The 22598-nt window shown below is 40.2% G+C and overlaps 1 protein-coding gene across 1 annotated transcript in view; it reads left to right on the top strand.

The window, feature by feature from the left end:
* The first annotated feature begins 15966 nt into the window (after window positions 1-15966).
* The window catches only part of VAMP7 (vesicle-associated membrane protein 7), a 73010-nt gene continuing 66378 nt past the window's right edge, over window positions 15967-22598 (top strand). Inside the window, exon 1 of the mRNA XM_006876848.1 lies at window positions 15967-16097. The gene's annotated coding sequence lies outside the window, so the exon portion shown is untranslated. The remainder of the gene's footprint in view (window positions 16098-22598) is intronic.

The raw sequence follows: 22598 nt of genomic DNA on the forward strand, positions 1-22598 counted from the left end.
TTATCCTGTGTCTAATCCCTGCCCTGTGCTCCACCTTCCCCTCACTCTCCTTACCCACCCCAACATCCCAGCAATCAACAAAGAATTCCCCCCATCCCCTTAGTATGGGTTCTTTTTCTTAGTCTTTTTCTGTCAATGTACTCTTGCTGTGATTTTTTAATGATCTTTAGCAAAATTTTAATTGCATGTGATTTCAATGATATTGTCCAATAATTTCCACATTCACCTCTCTTTGTACTGGGCACAAATATGGATCCTTTCCAATCAGTTGGCCAGGTAGCTGTCTTCCAAATTTCTTGGCAAAGATGGTGAGTGTCTCCAGTGCCAGCCACATCAGTTTGTTGAAAGATTTCAATTTGCATTCCATCAATTCCAGAAGCCTTGTTTTTTGCCAATGCCTCAGTGCACCTTGGATTTCATCCTTCATGATACTGATATGCTGCCTCTTGAAATGGTTGAACATCAATTGTTTCTTTCTGGTACAGTGACTGTGAATTTCTTCCATCTTCTTTTTATGCTTTCTGCATCATTCAACATTTTGCCCATAGAATCCTTCAATATTGCAAGTCAAAGTTAGAATTTTTTCTTCAGTTCCCTCAGCTTGAGAAATGCCAAGCATGTTTTCCCTTTTGGTTTTTTAACTTCAGTTCTTTGCACATTTCATTATAAAATTTGATTTTGTCTTGTTTAGCTGCCCTTTGAAATTTTCTATTCAGCTCTTTACCTCCTCATTTCTTCAATTTGTTTTAGGATCTCTAAGATGGCCTTTCAAGGAGCTCTAGTAGCATAGTGGTTATGAATCGGGCTGCGAACCGCAAGGTCAGCAGTTCGAAACTACCAGCTGTTCCGCGGGAGAAAGATGAGGCTTTCTGCTCCCATAAGGATTTACAGCCTCGGAAACCCTGTACAGGGTCACTATGAGTCAGAACCGACTCCATGGCACATAACATACTGCATAGCAAGTTTCAGAGTTTCTTCTGACATCCGTTTTGGTCTTTTCCTTTCTTTTTAATGACCTTTGGCTTTCTTCCTGTATGGTGTTCTTGATGTCATCTCACAGCTCTCCTGGTCTTCTGTCATTAGTGTCTAATGCATCAAATCTGTTCCTGAGATGATATCTAAATTAAGGTGGGGATGTTCAAAGTCATATTTTAGCTCTAATGGACTAATTTTAATTTTCTTCAGCTTCATCTCAAATTTGTATATGAGAAATTGATGATCTGTTCCATAGTCTAACCATGGCCTTTCCACTGTCTTTTTCCACAGAAGTACTCAATTTTATTTCTGTGTATTTCAGCTGGTGAGGTCCATATGTATAGATGTCTTTTATGTTGTTTAAAAATGATATTTGCAATGAAGAATTCATTGGTCTTACAAAACTCTATCATGCAATCTCCAGCATTGTTTCTATCACCAAGGCCATATTTCCCAACTAGGGAGCCTTCCTCTTTGTTTCCAACCTTTGCATTCTAATTGCCAGTAATTATCAGTACATCTTGATTGTGTGTTTGATCAACTTCAGACTAAAGAAGTTGGTAAAATTCTTCCATTTCGTAATCACTGGCTTTAGTGGTTACTGTGTAAATTTGAATAATAGTCGTATTAATGGAACTTCTTTCTAGGCGTATGAATATAATCCTATCACAGGCAGCCATTATACTTCAAGGTAGATCTTGAAATGTTCTTTTTGATGATGAATGTTACACCATTCCGCTACAATTTGTCATTTGCAGCTTAGTAAATCATTTGATTGTCAAATTTTAAATGACCAATACCAGTCCATTTCAGCTCACTAATGCCTAAGATATTGATGTTTATGCGTTCCATTTCATTTTTGACAACTTCCAATAATCCTAGATTAATGCTCCACACATTCCATGTTATGATTATTAATGGATTATTGCAGCTGTTTCTCCTCATTTGAGTTATGTCCCATCAGCAAATCAAGATCCTGGAAGCTTTACTTCATTCGAGCCATCACTGTCAAGGCTACTTTGAGAAGGCAACACTTCCCCAGTCATAGTTTGAGTGCCTTTCAACCTGAGAGACTCATCTTCTGGCACTATATCTGACAATATTTTGGTTCTCTTCATCATGTTTCAATATTCAGTATTCTGGTTTTGACAGTGTTCCACTACTATTAATAAGATTTTCAGTGACTAAATATTCAGAACTAGTCCATCTCTCCTTCTTCCTAGTCTGTCTTAGTCTGGAAGCTCATCTGAACCTATCCACCATGGGTAACCCTGCTGGTGTTTAAAATACTGGTGCCATGGCTTCCATAATCACAGCAACATGCAAGCCACCACAGTAGGAGAAACTGGCAGACAAGTGGTGGGTAAATTCATTTTTCTCTGTTTATCATGTTATTTATTGATCCTGTTGGGAGGATTTTCATTTTCTTTACACTGAGGTGCAATCCATACTGAAAACTGTATTTTTTGATTTTCATCAGTAAGTATTTGAAGTTCTTTGCTTCCAGCAAGCAAGGTTGTGTTATCTGTATATTGCAAGTTGTTAATGAATTTGTCATTAATAAGATTTTCAGTGAGTAAATATTCATAGCTAGTATGTTTCTCCTTCCTCCTAGTCTGTCTTAGTCTGGAAGCTCATCTGTAATTTAATGAATTTTCCATCAACAACCTGCAATATGAAGACAGTAAAACTTTGCTTACTAGAAGTGAAGAGCACTTCAAATACTTACTGATGAAGATCAAAGACTACAGTCTCCAGTATGGATTGTACCTCAATATAAAGAAAAGTAAAGTCCTCCCAACTGGACCAATAAATATCATGATAAACAGAGAAAAGACTGATGTTTTCAAAGACTTCATTTTGCTTTGATCCACAGTCAACGCTCATGCAAGCAGTAGTCAAGAAATCAAACAATAAATTGCATTAGACAAATGTACCACAAATGACCTTTTTGGAATGTTAAAGAGCAAAGATGTCACTTTGAGGAATTAGATGAGCCTAACCCAAACTAGAGTACTGGTGTGGTGCTATGGGTAAATGCAGTGGACTGCAAAGTTGGTTTAAACTGCAAGGTCAGTGGTTCAAGCTCACCAGCTGTTTCTCAGAAACCCTGTACAGGGTCGCTATGGGCCAGAACCAATTTGACAGCTCTTAACAACAATAACCCAAGCCATGGTATTTTCAATTGTCTCTTATGCATGTGAAAGTTGGTCAATGAATAAAGAAGACTGTAGAAGAATTAATGCATTTATATTATGGCGTTGTCAAAACTATTTAAAGTACCATAGACTGCCAGAAGAACAAATAAATCTTGGAAGAAGTACAGCCAGAATGCTCCTTACAAGTGAAGATAATGAGGCCTTGTCTCTCCTACTTTGGACATGTAGACAGAAATGATCAGTTTCTGGAGAAGGACATCACGCTTTGTAAAGAGAAAAAGAGGAAGACCCTAAACAAGATGGATTGACACAGTGACAGTAACAATGGGTTCAGACATAAGAACAATTGTGAGGATGGTTCAGGATTAGACAGTGTTTTGTTCTGTTGTGCATAGGGTCACTATGAGTTGGAATCTACTGGATGGCACTTAACATTAGTAAACAACATTAGTAAATACATATGTTAAAATATTCTATGTCAAATCTATACATATTTGTTGGTATAGTCCCATTCTCCTTCTCACACCTGTTCATCTTTTGTGTCTATCTATGCATCCACCCATTGATTATTGTAATTGCAGGATTTTGTAAATAATAGTATTGACTTTTGTTGTCTTTAACTCTTGTACTCCTCTCAGTGGCTTTCTTTGCCTTCATTATTTCTTGCTGACCTCCCTCTTATTATATATTGCCTTTCCCTTCACCCAAGTTAATATGTGTCTACCTTCTAGTCAGTAATTAACCTCCCTCCCACCCCCAGTAACCATCAAAGAATGTTTCTTTATGTGTGAAAACTTTTTCCTGACTTTTTATAATAGTGGTCTCAGACAATATTTGTCCTTTGGTGATTGCCTTATTTTACTCAACATAATGTCTTCCAAGGTTCATGCATGTTATGAATTTTTTTTTCAGATTCATCATATTTCTTTAACATTACATAGTGTTCCATTGTGTGTATTTCCCATAGTTTGTTTATCCATTCTTCTGTTGATGAGCATTTAGATTGTTTTCATCTTTTAGATCCTGGAAAGTTAGCCCATAGAAATAAAAGTATATGAGTCGGTACCAACTCAATGGCACCTTAAAACAACAACAACCAAAATATAAATACACACACAAAGATTTATTTCAGCATTATTTACAGTAGAATATATAAAGCTAGGAACTGAATTAATGCATATTAAATGGAAAATGTTTAACATATTTCACAAAGTCAACATTCTGCTTTTGTGAGTAGCAATGCAAGTCTTAAAAGCTTGTGAAGCCATCTAAGATGCTGCTATTGGTCTTTCCATGTCTGGAGCAAAGATGAGTGAGGATAATTAAAGACACATGGAAGCAATTAGTTCAAAGGACGAATGTTGTTGTTAAGTGCTGTTCAGTTTGTTCTGACGCATAGCGACCCCATATAGGGTTTCCAAGGCTGTACATCTTTGTAGGAGCAGAAAACCTTATTCTTCTAACATGGAATGGCTGGTGGGCTCAAACTGCCGACCTTGTTGTTCACAGTCCAGTGTTTATTGTATGTTGTTGTTGTTAAGTGCTGTAGAGTCAGTTCTGATCCATAATGACCCTGTATAGGGTTTCTGAGGAGTGGCTGGTGAGCTTGAAGCACCAAGCTTGCAGTTCAAACTGACTTTGCAGTCCATCATGTTATCCCACAGCACGATCATAATAGACCCTGCAAATCTCACAGTCTCCATCACTCTAAGACTAGAAATAGTAGATGGTGCCTAGTTACACTGCTGACTGCTCTAAAGGGATCACAATAGAGTGATCCCTGTATAGAGTGGGAGAAAAATGTGGAACAAAAGTCAAAATCATAGGAAAGACCAGGCTTACTGACAGAGTTAGTGAAAACGAGAAAGATCCCTGCCAAGATGGATTGACACAGTGGCAGTAGCAATGGGCTCAAGCATTAACAACAATTGTAAGGATGGTGCAGAACTGGGCTGTTTCATTATGTTGTGAATAGGGTCACTATGAGTATGAACTGACTCAATGGCACCTAACAATAACAACCACTGGTCTGATAGAGACTGGTGAACCCCCAAGACTATGGCCCTTGGTCTCTCTTTAAGTCTGACTCTAACTCTTTCCCAAGGTTCAACTTTCAAACAATAGACCTATAGCATTACTATAACATCAGGGAGGTACACGCTCCTTAGAACAATCAATCACATGAAATCAAAAGGTCATCAGGAAAGTATGGATAGGGAAAAAGATGAATGAAAACAGAAAACACCAGAAGGAAGTTGAAAGAGTGCTAGTACATTGTGAGTACTGCAAATAATGTCATCAAGCAAAATGTGCATGAATTATTGAATGGAAAATCGATTTGTTTTATAAACCTTCACTCAAATCACAATAAAAAGGTTTTTTTAAAAAAGAAAAAAAAATAGGAAAATGAATGGGTTATGGTATGCTCACACTATGGAATATTATGCATCCATAATAAATCAGTAGATTTCTGCCAGATGACCTGGAAGGATTTCTATGAGGTATTCAGCTAGGAAAGCAAAATATAGAAAAATATACTTAATATGACCTCATTTTCTTGAGTTTATAATACATATATGAGGGTAAGTTGAAAAAAAAAAAAAAAAAGTATTGCTCTTAGGATTCCAGTTCATACATGCACAGGTTTACTACAAAAAAAAAAAGCATGTTTGAACATGTCTATGTAATCAGTGGATGACTGTAGACAAGTTTTCCTAGTAATAACACTTACCTTAGTCTCATTAAGGTTCTTTCAACAAAAAGGTCCAATCAAAACAGTGGCTCCCATGACGATCTCCTGGACCAGTTAAATACAAAGTTGATCAGTCAGCTCAGAAGGTTATGGAAACTCTTTGGTGGGTTCCTATGATAGTTCTATGTCACCTTGATTGAGCCAGGAATCCTAGTTGTTTGACAGTTGATAGTTAACTCTATGATGATTGGCTATGAGCAGCCAATCAATTGAAAGGATGTTTCCATGGAGATGTGGTCTGCTCCCAATATAATGGACATTAGGAAAAGACACGGCTGTCTTTCTCACTGGTTCTGGATCTCATATCTGGGTTGTCTTCCAAACTCTGGTTCTTTGAACTTGAGCCAGCAGCCTGCTCTATTGTGTGTTTGTGTGCTTGGTCTGCCAAGTAAGTGTGCCTGGAAAACTGACACCCACCAGAGGGCCCTGCATACCTGTTCCTATCCGGTCACCCTGCTGCTGCCCCTGCTTCAGCGCCAAGGTCCTACTCTGTTTCCCGACTTGGGATTCCTACCTTCTAGGCCTGCCCGCTGATCTTGGTTCACCTGGCCTGCACTTGGGACCCTCCTATCTCTACAACTGTAAGCCATTTCCTTGATACAAACTTCTCTTTATATATATTTATATCTTCTATCTATCTATCTATCTATCTATCTATCTATCTATCTATCACTGGTTTTGCCTCTCTAGAGAACCCAGCCTAAGACACATCCTAAAGGTGTAATCTTGATAATTTTTTTCAATGGAAACAAGACAATCACAGGGGTTTATTATGGAGAAGTCTTAAGAATATTAAAAACTGCATTGGTGGGATAAAGGCCAGGTAAGTTGCACTGAGGAGTTTTTCCCATCACAATGCACCTGCTGATTCTTAGAGGGTAGCAAGAATATCCTTGGGAAACCTACCCCATCCACCATATAGCCCTGATGTTGTCCTTTCATACTTCATTTTGTTTCTCAGACTCAAAGAACATTGAACAGGAATGCAATTTGAGTCCCTTGAGGATGCTAAACTGCTATTTTGACATGGTATAAATCAAAGAGTGCAGAATTCCTTGGGAGTAGGCCATTGAGTCTGTTCTGAACCATAGTGACCCTGTATAGGGTTTCCAAGGAGTGGCTGGTGACCTTATGGTTCAGACCAACTTTGCAGTCCAGCGCATTAACTCACAGTGCCACACCATGACTCCTGGGGTAGGGTTAGAGAGATGGAAACACATCTTCTAAAAGTGTACAGACCTAAATGAGGTAAAGAATATGTTGAAAAGCAATAGCTTAACATTTTGATATTTTTGTTTATTAAAGTTTCTATGATTTTATAGCAATACTTTTAGACTAAACCTCATATAATTTGAAAAACATGAGAGAATACATAGTACTCTGTAATGGATTCTGGGGTGGAGAGCAGGGTTTGGAAAAAATGGGTATGTGAAGCCAAAAAAAAAACAAACAAACAAATTGAAAGATTAAACAACAACAAAAAAAAAACCCCACAAAAATAATGTATGATATGATCACTTACATGCATTTCTGGGGGAACAAAAATGTCTGATCCAGTAAAAATTTTAGAGCAATCGGTGTTCTTGATTCTAATCGAATTCAGGTCCATGTTTCCCATTTTTTGAGGTGATGCCTTGTTTCTTCTTCTGCCTTATCATTGGAGAGGGGGGGAAAAAAAGGTGGTGGAAGAATTAAGTGAAGATTTCCTTCCATTAGATGAAAACAAATCACAGAATCAAGGCAGGAGTCCATTTATTACAAGTGGAGCACCAAATTAGAGCAGGATCGGCAAGCATACTGACTGAATGATATATCACCTGAACTAATGATTAGGTCATTAGGTGCTTTTTAAATATGCAAATTTCCATAGCAATACTTTCAATAAACTCGAGTTCAGGTCTTCTTAAATTATTCCTGCCTAAGATCAGAATTTGGCCTAGGAGAGAAAGTTCTGGCTGAATGTCAAGATCATGTATGAAACTATGCTCAGACTCATTCCAGACTTTCCAATCAAAATCCCCAAGTCCAATTCCTGTCTCACAACTGAATTTCAGAAGGGAGAAATAAGTGCTGATGGCAGATTCTAGTACTAGAAATCTCTTAACGCCCAAGAAGAGTTCTGTTCCCTTTATACTATTCTTCCCCTACTTGACAATTCACTATTTTATAAAATTGAATGAAGAATGTGTTCACTATGCACAAATTCATCGATCCAGAATTTTTTGAGAGTCAGCTATGGGACAGATACTGTTCTAAGTAGTGACTGCATTCATCGTATACAATGATGAGACTGCATGATAAGAAAGCAATGATGAAAACACAAGCAGCTCCAAGGCAGTAATGAATACCATATAATAAAGAAAGAGACTGGAATCAGGGCAGCTGTTAAAGCTACAGTCTGAGGCCCCAGTGTTTTGACTCTTTCCTTGGGTATGACTTACAGTAGGCCAATGAAAATGCCAGAAAACTCTAACACTTTGTCTCTTAAAAAAACTTTCTTCTAATTTTGATGACATTAACAAATACTGCCCTCCTGCTTGCTGTGGGAAGATCACATTGATGTATTTCTACCAGGCAATTTGCTCAACTCTATGAGTCCTGTTGTAGCACTGGGGGATGGACTGCTAACCACAAGGTCGGAGGTTCAAACCCAATAGCCACTTCTCGGAAACCCTATACAGGGTTGCTATGTGTCAGAATCTATTTGGTGACACTTAACAACAGCATGCGATAGGAAAGCGACATATAAAACTTTATGTTGTGGTTCTTTGAAAACTCCAGTATAGAAAAAGTTATTGCCTGTCAGTGAAATTTTCAGATGCAAACCACAGGAATTGGTTATGGTATAAATATTCTTTCTATTTGCATAGTGTTTTCCGCAAGGCATGCCTAACTCTTCACATGTGGTATTTAACTAAGATTTACACAAGTCGTAAGAGATGATTGCAGGGAGCAGTGATGGAGGAAACATCCATTCAAGATTACTGATAACTGAAACTTAAAAACAAACACCAAATACTTACTGGACTATTTTGAACTGTATTACTTCAAATTGGCTCTCTGCTTCTTTTAAGGTAGCCAGTCAATCACAAAAGGACAAGTATTGCATGAGCTACAGGGCTGGTGGTGGGTGATGGAGGGAAAAATAAAGTAACTAGAAGTAAATACTGTTAACTGGTGGTACATGAAGTAGATTGCAATCATTGTAATGACACGAAGTGTTTAATTTGTTGAATGTGGGACTGATGATCTGTTCTGGAAATTTTAATTCAATTCACAATAAAAATAAAAGTAAAAATCCAAAAAAAACAGAAAGAAAGAAAGAAAGAAACTAGTATACATGTTACTGTGGTTTGGTAAGTGCTGTCAAGTTGGTTCTGAGTCATAGCAACCCTGTTGTGATGCTTATGCTGTAGTGCCACATCAGGGCACTAATATACATATTAGAAATTAAATTGCCTGTATTCTAGTGTGGTGTTAGGATAAGCACTGGACTGATAACTGAAAGGTTGAAGGTTCAAACCCACCAGATCCTTGGAAACCCTTAACAGGGTCACTATGAGTTGGAACTGACTCAATGGCACTTAACTTTGTGTTCTTTAAAATCTCACAAGCACAGGTTCTCAGGGAAGATTCGAATTGCCCATTACTCAATCTTCAGTTAAAGTTAATAGAGCTCACACTCTTACTACTGAAGGACAGGACTGCTACAGACAGGAATTTGCTTAATTCTTCTCAAGGTAAGGAAATTTATCAAGGAGAGTAATCAAAAATGCCATGGAAAATGAATACAGAAAACACACACAAACAGGACAAGGATTCCCTCTTGTGGCTACATAAATCCACTACTGCTTTACTCTTTCATAATAAAAATAATAATAAAAACTGTAAAGGGCCACCAAAAACACCTGAAGAAGTAGAAATAAAATTGTGGGTTTTGTTTTCATTGCACAGTCAATAAAGCACAAGTGAACATCTTTCTGGTACTTTCTGCTTTTACCCAAGATTCATCTGATGTCACAGTGATATCCCTCATCCCATGTTCTCTTCTGAATCCAGCTTAAATTTCTGGCAACTCCCTGTTGATGTACTGCTGTAATCATTTTTTAAAATTATCTTCAGCAAAAATTTACTTATATGTGATATTAATGATACTGTTCAATGGTTTATCCATTCTATTGGGCCACATTTTCTTGAAATGGGCATAAATATGGATCTCTTCCAATTGGTTGACCAGGTACCTGTCTTCCAAATTTCTGGGCATAGACAAGTGAGGGCCTCCAACATGGCATCAGTTTGTTAAAACATTTCAATTTATATTCTGTCAATTGCTAGAGCCTTGTGTTTTGTCAATGCCTTCAGTGCACAATGGATTCTTGACTACATGCTACCTCTTGATGTGGCTGAACATAGACCAATTCTTTTGTGGGGAGAGTGACTGTGAATTTTCCCATCTTCTTTTGATGCTTTCTGCCTCACTCAATATTTTGTCTATAGAATCCTTCAATATCACAAATTGACTTTTTTTTCCCTACAGTTCTTTCACCTTGATAAATGCTGAGTACATTCTTCCCTTCAGGTATTCTAACTCTGGGTCATTGCACATTTCACTATAGTACTTGACTTTGTCTTCTTAAGTTGCCCTTTGAAATTCTCTACTCAGCTCATTTACTTCCTTATTTCTTCCATTCTCTACATTTAGGAGTCTCTTCTGACATACATTTAGTTTTTTCTTTCTTACTTTCTTTCCTGTCTAATGATCTTTTGCTTTCTTCATGTATGATGTTCTTGATGTCACCCCACAACTTTTAGTGTCTTTGGTCATTAGTGTCTAATATATCAAATCTGTTCTTAAGATGGTCTAAAAATTCAGGTGGGGTATACTCAAGGTCATATTTTGGATCTCATGGACTTGTTTTAATTTTCTTCACCTTCAAACTACACTTGCATAGAAACAATATGTGATTTGTTCCACAGTGTGCCCCTGGCCTTGTTTTCATGGATGATATTAAGCTTCTCCACTATCTCTTTCCACATATGTTGTCAATGCGATTCCTGTGTATTCCATCTGGTGAGGTTCACGTGCATGGCTACTATTTATGTTGTTGACAAAAGCTATTTGTGGTCAACAAGTCATTAAAAGGACATTTCAAAAATTTCCTTGCATCTTACTGATGATTTTTGGCACATTATGTCCTGGTGTGGTGCTGTGGGATAAGCGCTGGGCTGCTAAATGCAGGGTCGGTGGTTCAAACCCACCGGCTGCTCCATGGTCACCCTGTATAGTGTCACTATGAGTAGGAACTAACTCAATGGCACTTAACAATAACATGTAGATAAGAAAAGAAAATGCTAATAATTAATGTTGCTGTTGTTAAGTGCCGTCGAGTCAAATCCAACTTACAGCAACCTTGTATAGAGTTTCCAAGGAGCAACTGGTGGGCTTGAACTGCCGGAGTTTGCGGTTAGCAGTCCAAGACTCCAGTAAGTAATAAATGTGGCTAAAATAGTCACATAAATATTAGAAAAGAAATCCTCTTTTGGTACTATTGAAAATTGTTCATGTACTACATCACAAGTGAAATTTCAATGAAATCTCAAAACAGAGCTCATATATAAGAAACTATGAATGAAAGTGTATAAAAACTGGAAATGAATAAATATCTGTGTAAAATCCCCAATCAGAATGAAAAAAAGAAACCCCAAAACATGAAAATACATCCTGGGTCAAATAAGAAATCAAAATTATAAGCAGAGTATTTAAAAATAAAGTCACACAAAAAAATATACAATAGGAAAATAACTTTTCAATACTTGTGGATTACATGAGGTGATAAAAACATTCTAAAATTAACTGTGGCAAATGGATGAATGGACAGATGGATGAATCAATGTCATCATAAAGGAGCAGGAATGAACACACAATATGTTGGAAATAGAAGCAGAATATGAAGTTGTCAAGGTAGAGAGAGTCTTTGCATTCCCTGTTAAGAACCTTAGACATCGTTGTTGTTAGATGCCTTGGAATTTACTATGATTCATAGCAACCTTATGCACAACATCACAAAACACTGCCTGGTCCTGCGCCATCCTCAAAATGGTTATGTTTGGCTCATTGTTGCAGCCACTGTGCCAATTCACCTTGTTGGGAGGGCCTTCCTCTGTTTTGTTAAGCCCCGACTTTACCAACCATAATGACCTTTACCAGGGACTGGTCCTTCCTGATGACAAATCTAATGTACCTGAACTAAAGTCCTACCATCCTCACTTCTAAGAAGCATTCGGGTTGGACTTCTCTCTAAGACAGATTGGTTTGTTCTTCTGGGAGTCCATGGTACTTTCAATATTCTTCCCCAACACTTAAGTGGAGCAATTCTTCTTAGACATTGTTGTTACTGTTGTTGTTAAGTGTTGTTAAGTAGCAACCCTGTATAGGCTTTCCAGGAGTCCTGGTGTGGTGCTGTGGGTTAATGCATAAGACTGCAAAGTCGGTTTGAACTGCAAGGTCTGCAGTACAGGGTCAGCAGCCACTCCTCGGAAATCCTATACAGAGTTGCTATGGGTAGGAACTAACTGGACAGCATTTAACAACAACACCAACAACAATAACACAGGACTTCCAAGGAGCAGCCGATCTTGTGTTTAGCAGTCCAATGTTTATTCAACAGCACCACCAATCAAGCTGGTGTGGCACTGTAGGATAAGCACTGGATTGCAAAAGATTGGCAGTTCAAACCCACAAGCTGCTTTCAGAAACCCTATAAAAAGTCGCTATGAGTCGGAACCAACAACCACAACAATGAAGCTTTTAAGTAAAATATTGGATTAATGGGATATTGTTTTAGCGCAATCTCAAATGATAAACAGTTGGGAAGGATGGTGAAGAAGACAATACAGATACAGATACATTGCTTCTGATTCCTACTGCCCACACCATTTTAGTCACTATTCCCTAACTATACTTCTGCTTGTCTACAGTTCACCCAGAGCTGAACACAAAAACAGGCAGTCCCTTGTTTATGAATGAAATATTTTCCTAACTATGTTTTTAAGTTTTTAAGTGGAATTTGTAGGTGAGTTGGAACAGACACCTATTGTTCTTATTAGGCATTAGTTTAGGCAAGTGAGGTAATTGTGCTGAAGACTTTGTTGAGAGTAGGGATTGGCTCAATTGTTTCAAAGTGAGGGCATACTTACAAAGCATTAAACGGCAAGTGTGGCATTGTTGAATAAGCATTAGACTGCTAACTGTAAGGTCGGCAGTTCAAATCTACCAGCTGCTCCTCGGAAACCCTATACAGGGTCACTATGAGTCAGAACCAACTCAGTGGCACTTAACAACAACAAGGGCAAGTAGGAATTGTCTGACGTAACTGGGAACTAAGGCAGAATCAACTTCGTGGAAGTAGTTTGATTTTTTTGTTGCTTTTTAAAATACCCACCGACTGCCTTGAGTTGATTCTGACTCATAGCAACCCTATATGATAAAGTAGAACTGCCCCCACTGGGTTTCCAAGGCTGAAAATGGTTTCAGAAGCACCTGTCACATATTTCTCCCTCAGAGTGGCTGGTGGGTTCAAATTTCTGCCTTTTGGTTAGCAGCTGAGTGATGTGATTTAACTACTGTGCTCCAGGACTCCTAAAGTATGGTATACCCTGAACTTATTACAGCCGAATTATGTGACCAGTTCTATATGTTTGACATATTTGAAAAAAAGACTGAAGATTGGCGTGGGGATGACTTACATCAAGTATCTCAGCAATTCTCATTTTTCCTTTTCTTTCTGCATGAACGAAATGAAAACCAATGCTATCATTATGCAACACTTAATGGTGCTGTTGGTGTTTGGCTACCATTGAGTTGATTTCAACAGAAGGAAACACTGCCGGGTCCTGCAGCAACCTCACAATTGCTGCTCCGCTTGAGTCCATTGCTGCTGTCACTGTGTCAATTCATCTCATTGGGGGGGCTCCCACTTTTTCACTGACCCTCCACTTTACCAAGCATGATATCCTTCTCCAGGGACTGATCCCTCTTGTTAACATGTCAGAAGTATGAGAGATGAAGTTTGGCCATCTTGGTTTAAAAAGGAGCATCCTTACTGTACTTCTTCCAACACAGATTGGTTTGTTCTTCCAGCAGTCCATGATACTTTCAGTATTTTCCTCCATCATAACCCAAATGCGTCAACTCTTCTACAATCTTCTTTATTCCTTGTGCAACTTTCACATGCATGAGACTATTGAAAATACCATGGCTTAGGTCAGGCGCACCCTAGTCCCCAACTGACATCTTTGCTCTTGAACACTTTCAAGAAGTCTCATACAGCAGATCTCCCCATTAGGAGGAACTGATGTCGTACACAATCCTTGCTCAATAAATACATATTGTCTGTGTGTGCTTACTCTGCCTGGTACTATTGTTCATGACTCATGGCAACAAACCTTGAAGACAGTATTATTATGCTAATTTTAAAGATGATAAAACTGAAGCTTTAGTAGTCAGGAGATAAACTTCATATTATTTGCTGGCTGTTTGGATGCGAACTTTACAGGAGTGGTCAACTGATTAGATGGTTGTTCTTTTCACTGAGATGGGATTAGAGGAGGAGGGAGGTTTAGGGAGACAGGTTTACTAGGACACAGTTGCGCTAGGTTTATTTGGGATACATTAAGTTTTAAGTACCTAAAATCGGTGCCCAGCTGTCATGAGTTATTTGAGTCTGAATGATAGGAGTTTTAACGTCTAAGCTCCCTATAGGTGGCAATCATCAGCATACAAGATCACCAAAGCAAGAGAAATAGTAAGATTAGCCAGCAAGAGTGTGAACAGTAAGAAGAGACAGTAGGACATAGCCCTATAAAACACAAACATTTCAAAGGGAAACAAGGAACTACCACAGAGTGGCTAAGGGAACCAAGAGAGTGTGATCTATTGGAAAGAGTGAAGAGAATTAAGGGTTTTAGGGAGGGAATAATCAACAATGTAAAATCTTGCAGAATTGAAACAACTTAATTATTGAAAAGTTTTGTTTTTTGGTTTTAGCAACACTGTCCAGAAACGTAGCTGGGAAGGAAAGGTGGGAGAAAGATCACTACTTTAAGTCTGTATGTGGCGGCGGTGGTGGTGAAGCTGTGGTTGAGACTGACTACACGGTTGGTTTGTCAGCGGAGCTAGACTCTGAACCGGATGTAAGGGGTGGGAGGAGTGTGCTTAGATCAAAGGGGAGTGACAACTGTTATTGCAAAAGAATGGGAGAAAGAATAGATGACTGGTTGTTGTTATTAAGTGCCGTGGATTCCAATCCACAGTGACCCTGTATAGGGTTTCCAAGAAGCAGCTGGCGAGCTTGAACCACCGACCTTGCAGTTCAAACGACTTTGCAGTCTGACGCATTAGCCCACAAGTGACGGGTAGAGAGCTGGAAATTATCCTGGCGAATGTAAAGAGAGTTGCAGTTGGATGTATTCTATTTTGCCTGTTACATTAACAAGCCAAGTCATCTTTTGAGACTAAGCAGGGCAAGCCTGGCTCATTATTTATCATGCCAGTTCAATGCTGGTAGTTTTTTTCTGTGGTCCTGAAAACCAAATGCCAAATCAAACCGGTTGTCGCGACACTATAGGACAGAGTAGAACTGCCCCTATGGTTCCCCCCAGAGCTTAACCAAAGCGCCACCAGGACCCCTGTGGTCCTGTTGTTGTTACGTGCCATCGAGTCTGTTCCGATTCAGAGCGACCCTGATAGGGTTTTCCAAGGAGCAGCTGGTGAGTTTGAACCGCTGTTATTGAGGTTCAAATCGCTCTTGCGGTTCAGTGCTTTTCCTACAGCGACACACCAGGATGGTCCTGGATCTTCTAATTTTCCTGGTGTTGGTACAGTGCTCCGCAGGTATTTTACGACAAGAAAAGAGTTGTTGAGGGAATGTTTGACAAGCTCGGCCTTCTGAAGGGCTGAACTACCACTCCCACAATGCAGTGCGGTCTTTGGGTAGTGCGGGGTTGGGAAAGCAGCTGGCCTCGCCCCACCGCCCACTCCCATTGGAGGAGCGCTCACATTCCCAGGAGGCTGTGCGCAAGCAGGGCGCTTTACGCGGAAGTCGGAGGCACTCCAGTCCCAGCCTCCTCTGGGAGCGGGCTGTGGATGACCGGTGCTGATCCGCGCTTCTCGGTTTCGATCCCGTGCGCGCTCTTTGAGGGTGCCGGGACAGGTAAATGGAACGGGGCGCGTTCGGCTGGAGAGGAGAAAACCACGGCAGAGGGAGGGCAGAGGTGTTGACTGGAAGGTGCTGAGGGTGGAGCTAAGGGGCAGTACTAGGGTGACTCGGGCTTCTCTTGTGTCGACAGTTGGATTTGTCGGATAAGTTGAGTTTGGCCGAAGTACGTTTTATGGCGCTCTTAGAGCCTCGAGTGGAAGAGGGTCGGAACGTGTTACTTCAGTTGTTATTACAGAAGGAAAAATGCTAAGTTAGTCAGAATTCTCTAGGACCTCGATCACAGAGTCTTGTAAAAACTCCACGCCCCTGTTTCCATGGCATCACTCATCTGGCTCACCTTCGTTCGACTTTTGGCTTTGCAGTATCGTTTTTGTAGGCTCCTGGTCCCCAGCATGTCCCTTCTCCACTGCCTTATGTTGACATTCGTCTTCTTCCTAGTTTCGGGTAGGAACTGTGTCTCGGGTCCAGACCTGTTTCTTGAATGTCAGACCTGTATGGATCATCGTTGCTGTTATATTGTTATAATGGCCAGTGTTTGTCAAACTCGAACTATGTACGAGAGTCTTTAGGAGCTGCTTTACATCTCTTTCACCCATAACCCTTCCAAGCAATTGATTATCAAGTCATTTTCGTTCTGTCTTATTAAGTACTATCATCTACGTGTACCTCCATTCTCCCACTCTTGATCCCAGATGATACCATCCTATTGGAGATATGCTTTCTCTTTGAATAGTGGTAATTGAGAACAGAGGCATTGCTTAGTTTAACAAATGTTCATTGAACAGCTAATCTAATATACACTACAGATTCCTGGTGTGGCTTTGTAGGATCAGTAATGGACGGAACCACAAGATCAGCAGATCAAACCCACCAGCCGCTCCTCGAAACCCTATGCAGAGTCGGCATGAGTCAGAGAGCTTACATGTTAATGTTATGGGGGATGGGTGTTGGGAACAAACAGAAATAAACAAGATGATTTTATACGAGGGTGAGTTCAAAATAACACATGTGGTTGACTTGACTGGGTGTAATCCTCTCCTGAGAAGGAGGGATATGGTTGTGTCTCAGAGCATCACCCCAAAAATAATATTTGTCATAATGACAAGAGTCTTGTAATAACAACAGTAGGCTTATTGTTATGTCCCAGAGAGTCTATTTCAGTTCATAAGGACTCAGTTTGACAGAGTAGAACACATGAGGCACATGGGGTTTTCTAGGCTGTAATCAACAGTAGTGAGATTGGCCAAGGATCGGGCAGTGTTTCGTTCTGCTGTACATAAGGTTGCTATGAACCAGTACCGACTCGATGGCAGCTAACAACAACCACATTGTCAGGCTGTCTCCTGTGGCGCCACTGAGTAGGTTCAAACCACTAACCTTTTGGTGCTTCCAGGGGGCCTTGTGAGTAGGCTAGGGTTTTTCTTTTGTTTTTATAAATATATCACCTTCCCTCCAATTTTCAATTAATCATAGCAACAGTTGTTCCGCATTCTTTTGTCTTCTGCAAGATTATTGCATCAGAGGTGGTGATTTGGGTCTCACTGGCTCATTTCCTCTTAAGACCCAAACAGAAGTGTGTGGGGTTGGATTACTGTCAGATCAAGTACTTTATCTTACTTAGGGTTTCATTACTTTGGTAATGAAAATATTTTTCTTGTCAGGCCTTATTGACTGTAAAGTTATTTGTTGTTTATAGTATAATGAAAACCAAAAACTGTGAATTTATTTGTTCAACAAATATTTGAGAGACTGTTATATGTCAGGCAACGTGCTGGGCACTGGGAACACAGTGAAAGTAAAGTAGACACACTGACCTCTCCTTCAAGTGGAAATAATCATATCAGTTTGTACCTCCTCCTGACTTACTGTCTCGTTAGCCAACATTTCACATTCATGACAATGGTGACAAACTCACTGTCTGACTATTTTGTGCATGAATGACATGCATTGGGCACTAAGTAAGGTGAAGTGCGAGATGAATGTAATGCTGCCTGTGATGGGTAGGATTATTTGTCAACTTGGCCAGGCCACGATTCTCATGTAATGATATAATTTGGCATTTATGTAATGATGAAATTTGGCAGTCAAGTAATGGTTGTCATTATGGTTTTAGGATGTGCCAACCTAAGAACCATGCATGTTTACCAAGACTTTAAAAATTAAGCATCACCACCTTAGGGGATGTCTTGGCACCTGTGCCTTGTAAACATGAATGCAAAAGCAGCACTATAATTGCCATTGCTCACTTATAGGATACTCACAATGTACATGATCCAGAATATACTTTGTATATGTTTTATGTTCTCAGAATAAAAATACAGAATTAAAAATTTTTCAGACTACATGGACTCCATTGTAAGAAACCCTGATTTGATCTTTTCCCTTCTTTGCTCTCTGACACTGTCTTTTTAAAAGTGTTTTATTATGAATTATGTGCTCGTTTACATGGGAGAACATTAGTTTTTACATTCGTTCTATTGTATATCGTCTCATTGCCATGGTTACAGTCCCCTCCATGCATCATCAACCAACCAATGGGTATACCCTGCAAGCCTGCCCCCCACACACTCCCGGTCTTCAGCACACAGTCCCTCTCCCTCTCTGGATCTAAAGTCCCCAGCTGCTCCATCTCTCCACATCATCGTCTCTGCCTCGATCTTAGGCATCACTGCTTCTCTCTCTGGGTAGGGTCCCGCTCTCTGCTCTTCTCCGTTGATGGTCCCAGGGACCTCTGCTCCTAGACTGGAAAGTTAATCACTCCCCTCCTTGCTATAAAATGTGTACCTTTACATTTCCAACCCTCACAATCAGTCCTGATAACAATTATTCACTATCGACCCATCTGCATTTCATTGCATTAGCCCCGCCTAGACAGATTGGATACTACTCACTGGAGATTCTACCTTCCTCCAGGCCCCCTGGCTCTAGGTTCCCTCTTGAAAACTTGTAAGCCAGTCACTTCTTGCCTTTGTACCCCCCACCCCCCATTTTGGGTAGCCAATGTCCAAGTTGCCCATCTCTGTCTGCCTTGTATATGGAGGGGATGGGAATGAGTCTTGCTGTAAGGATTTGTTCCCTCTTTTGAGCTACTGCATCCATAGGTGTAGGTCAAGTTCATCAAATTGTATCAGATTACCCTTTTTTTTTTACCCCCTCTTCTTTCTTCTTCTGGTTGAGCTCTGATCATCCAGTCATTGAAGCCAGGTCTAGTGGGTATTTTCTGCAAATGTGGGTGTTCTTGTACATATGCCCTCTCGTCTTATCAGCTGGACGCTTCACTCTCCACTCTAGTGCTCTGTGGCTATGTCACTGACTCTGGGCCCAAGAGTCCCAGGTCTTGCCACACTGCTGGCCAACCAGGTCTTCACCCGGGTTCACAGGAGTCTATTGAACATTGTAGGACTTAGCTCGCTGCTTCATTGCTGTTTTTCCCTCACTTCCCCTTATCGGTGTCGAGCGTGGTCACCAATCAGAGCGTGGATTCCCATTGAGTCTTAGTCTCGGAGACACTGTCTTAATTAAACCTTTCGTGATTACCTCGTCTGAGGAAGACCATGCATATTGATATTTGTTTGAACTCTTTCATTCACTGCTCCCTATAATAGTGTGCTCCATAGCAGTTTGGTTCTTAGACCTGCCAGTAGCATATTGCTTAACCTTTAATTTTCTGGACTTCTGACCTGCACTACAATTTATAATAATTTATATTTAAAGAAAAACTGCATCCAGAATTCTAACATGAATTTTCTCTGATAGTGTATCTTGTATGGAATCCCAGCAAGTGAAACAAAAATATCCTTTCTATGAAACCTTTGTTGTTGTTACAATGTGCCATAAAACAATTCCAACTCACAGTGACCCTCTAGGACAAAATAGAACTGCTCCTTAGGGTTTCCAGAGCGGTTAGTGGGTTTGAACTGCTAACCTTTTAGCAGCCTAGCTGTCATCCATTTTGCCACCAGGGCTCCTTCTGGAAACTTCAGGCGGTAGAAACGGACTTCACAAACTCCAAGCTCAGATCATTGACATTTTGGCCCATAGTTCCATGGACCGAATGAGAAAAGAGAAGGGGTAGATATTTGGGAGAGGGAAGGGAGACAAGTTGGGTGATGTGACTATGTGAAGAAAGAAGAGTAGGCTTGATTTGCGTGGGGTTGGTGAGTTTCTAAGATGAGAGAATCTTAGCAGAAATGAAGCAGAATTGGGTTGATGGTTCTGGAACCAAACAAGGAACGAATAAGAGAACAGGGAGAAACAGTACTGAGATAGAGAGCTTTCCTTTATAGTCCATTATCTTGTTTTTCTTCCTTTTGCTCTTTGGTTTATCTTTTCATTCTTTTTCTTCCTGAATGCTATCTAATATTTATATATTACTTTATGGTTTAGTCGGCATTCATATGCTGCTAGCCCTGGTATGGTGCTGTAGAATAAGCACTGGACTGCTAATTGCAAGGTTGGTGGTTCAAATCCACCAGCTGCTTCTCAGAAACCCTGTAGAGGGTCACTGTGAGTTGGAACAGACTCAACGGCACTTCATAACAAGAAGTAATTAGCAGAGCCAGGTTTTCTGACTTCAAATGCATGGTATCCTTTGCCACAGTTGTTTCTGTTATTTCAATACTTACCACATTATAAACTATTACAAGAAGATACCGGCAGAGAAGGGAATCCCTATCAGTGACATCTGGGAAGAAAGGAAAGTTTGTTTCTATATACCTAGTGTTTAGCAGTTAGACTCCTGGTGTGGCGCTGTAGGATCAGCACTGGACTGCAAACCATAAGGTGAGTAGTTCAGACCCACCAGCTGCTCTTGACTGGACGGCAGTTAACAACAACAATGGTTAGCAGTCAGATGTGTTTTAATTGTAAACTGCTTTTACTGAACAGAAATCTATCCATTTACCCAGAGTTATACTTGCTCTGTCACATGTGACTGTTGGTGATGGTTGTGTACCATAGAGTTGGTTCTGACTCATTGCATCCTTGTATAGTCGAGTTTCCAAAGATGTCAGTCTTTATGGGAGCAGAAAGCCTCATCTATCTCCCACAGAGTGACTGGTAGATTCGAACTACTGATCTTGCCGTTGTCAGCCCGACTTGTAACCCACTACACGACTAGGGCTTCATGTAGCTAGATATCAAATTTAAAGACTGGTGGCATAGTTCTGTTAAGTCTTCTCTTTTTCTTGTGAAATATCTCTAGTTCCTCCAGCCTTTCTTCAGGTGACACAAACCCCTGTACTGTTGCCCTTCTATCTAATCTGGAAAGATTATCCTCAGGGTTTCATTCAGTAGTCCACAGAGTGCAGTGCTGGCAATGTTACTTAATGAATTTCCAATAGCAATTTACGTCATTGGTTCATAATGAACTTGTTGTTGTTGGGAAGTGTTGTCAAATAGGTCCCAACTCATAGAGCCCCTGTCTAGGGTTTCCCAGGAGGGGCTGGTGAATTGGAACTGTCGACCTTGTGGTCCAGTGCATTCTCCCACAGTGCCACACCAGGACTCCATAAAGAATACAGACTCACTCAGTTTGCTTCTTGAAGCTGTTCAGGGGGCTTTTTTTTTTTTTTACTTCCCTCCATTTTGCTGTTTCAGGAACTATATGATTTGTCTCTTTTGTGTGTGTATTTGTTGTTTTGTATTTTTCTCTGTATATCTAGTGGATCCTAACCAATGACCTTAATTTATTACAAAATTTCAGGGATGGTTTTCAGCCTATATTTTTCTTCATTGTCTCTGTACCAGTATGCATGACTTACACTCGTTCCTTCCTGAAACTTTTTCTCTCTTTTGTTTCCAGGTCACCTCGCTCTTTGTCTTGCTTGTCACTTTTCACGTTTGTCCTCCTCAGTCTTCTTTGTGGACCCTTATTCACCTGCCTTGCCCTTTACTGTTGCTTGTGCCTTTAGGGTTTTCTCTGTGATACTTTTCTTTCTGTATGCGTTTCATCTTTAGCATATAAATGAAAATGGCAGGTCTAGATGAACCTCATCTGGAGGTGAGAGAGTGCAGAACCAGACTCTGAGGAAAATCAGCTCTAGGGTCACACAGAGAAGAAGAAGACAGAAGGAGCAGTCAGACATATATGGGGGTCTTTCAAGGAAGGTGAGAATGGAAAAGTGACCGCTGCTGCTGGATTTTACAACATGGGAGCTTAGCAGCCATGGGTCCATATTCTAATAGGCTGAAGTAGAAGTCTTGGTGGGATGCTGTGGGTTAATGCAAAGTTGGCAGTTCAAGTTCACCAGCTGCTCCTCGGAAACCCTAGACAGGGCCGCTATGGGTCAGAACCAAATCTCTGGCACTTACCAACAAATAGGCTGAAGAGGTAGAGAAGTAGAGACTGTATATTTAGAATGATTGTAAGAAATGAGCACTATCTGAAATATTCTATAGGGTCATGGGAGGTGTTTAGGGTCAAGGGAGATAATGTACGAGAAAGTTATTTGTTGTTGTTGTTATTAAGTGCTGTTGAGTAGGTTATGACTCATA

The sequence above is a fragment of the Chrysochloris asiatica genome, unplaced genomic scaffold, assembly GCF_000296735.1.
Source record: "Chrysochloris asiatica unplaced genomic scaffold, ChrAsi1.0 scaffold00419, whole genome shotgun sequence".
Taxonomy (NCBI): Eukaryota; Metazoa; Chordata; class Mammalia; order Afrosoricida; family Chrysochloridae; genus Chrysochloris; species Chrysochloris asiatica.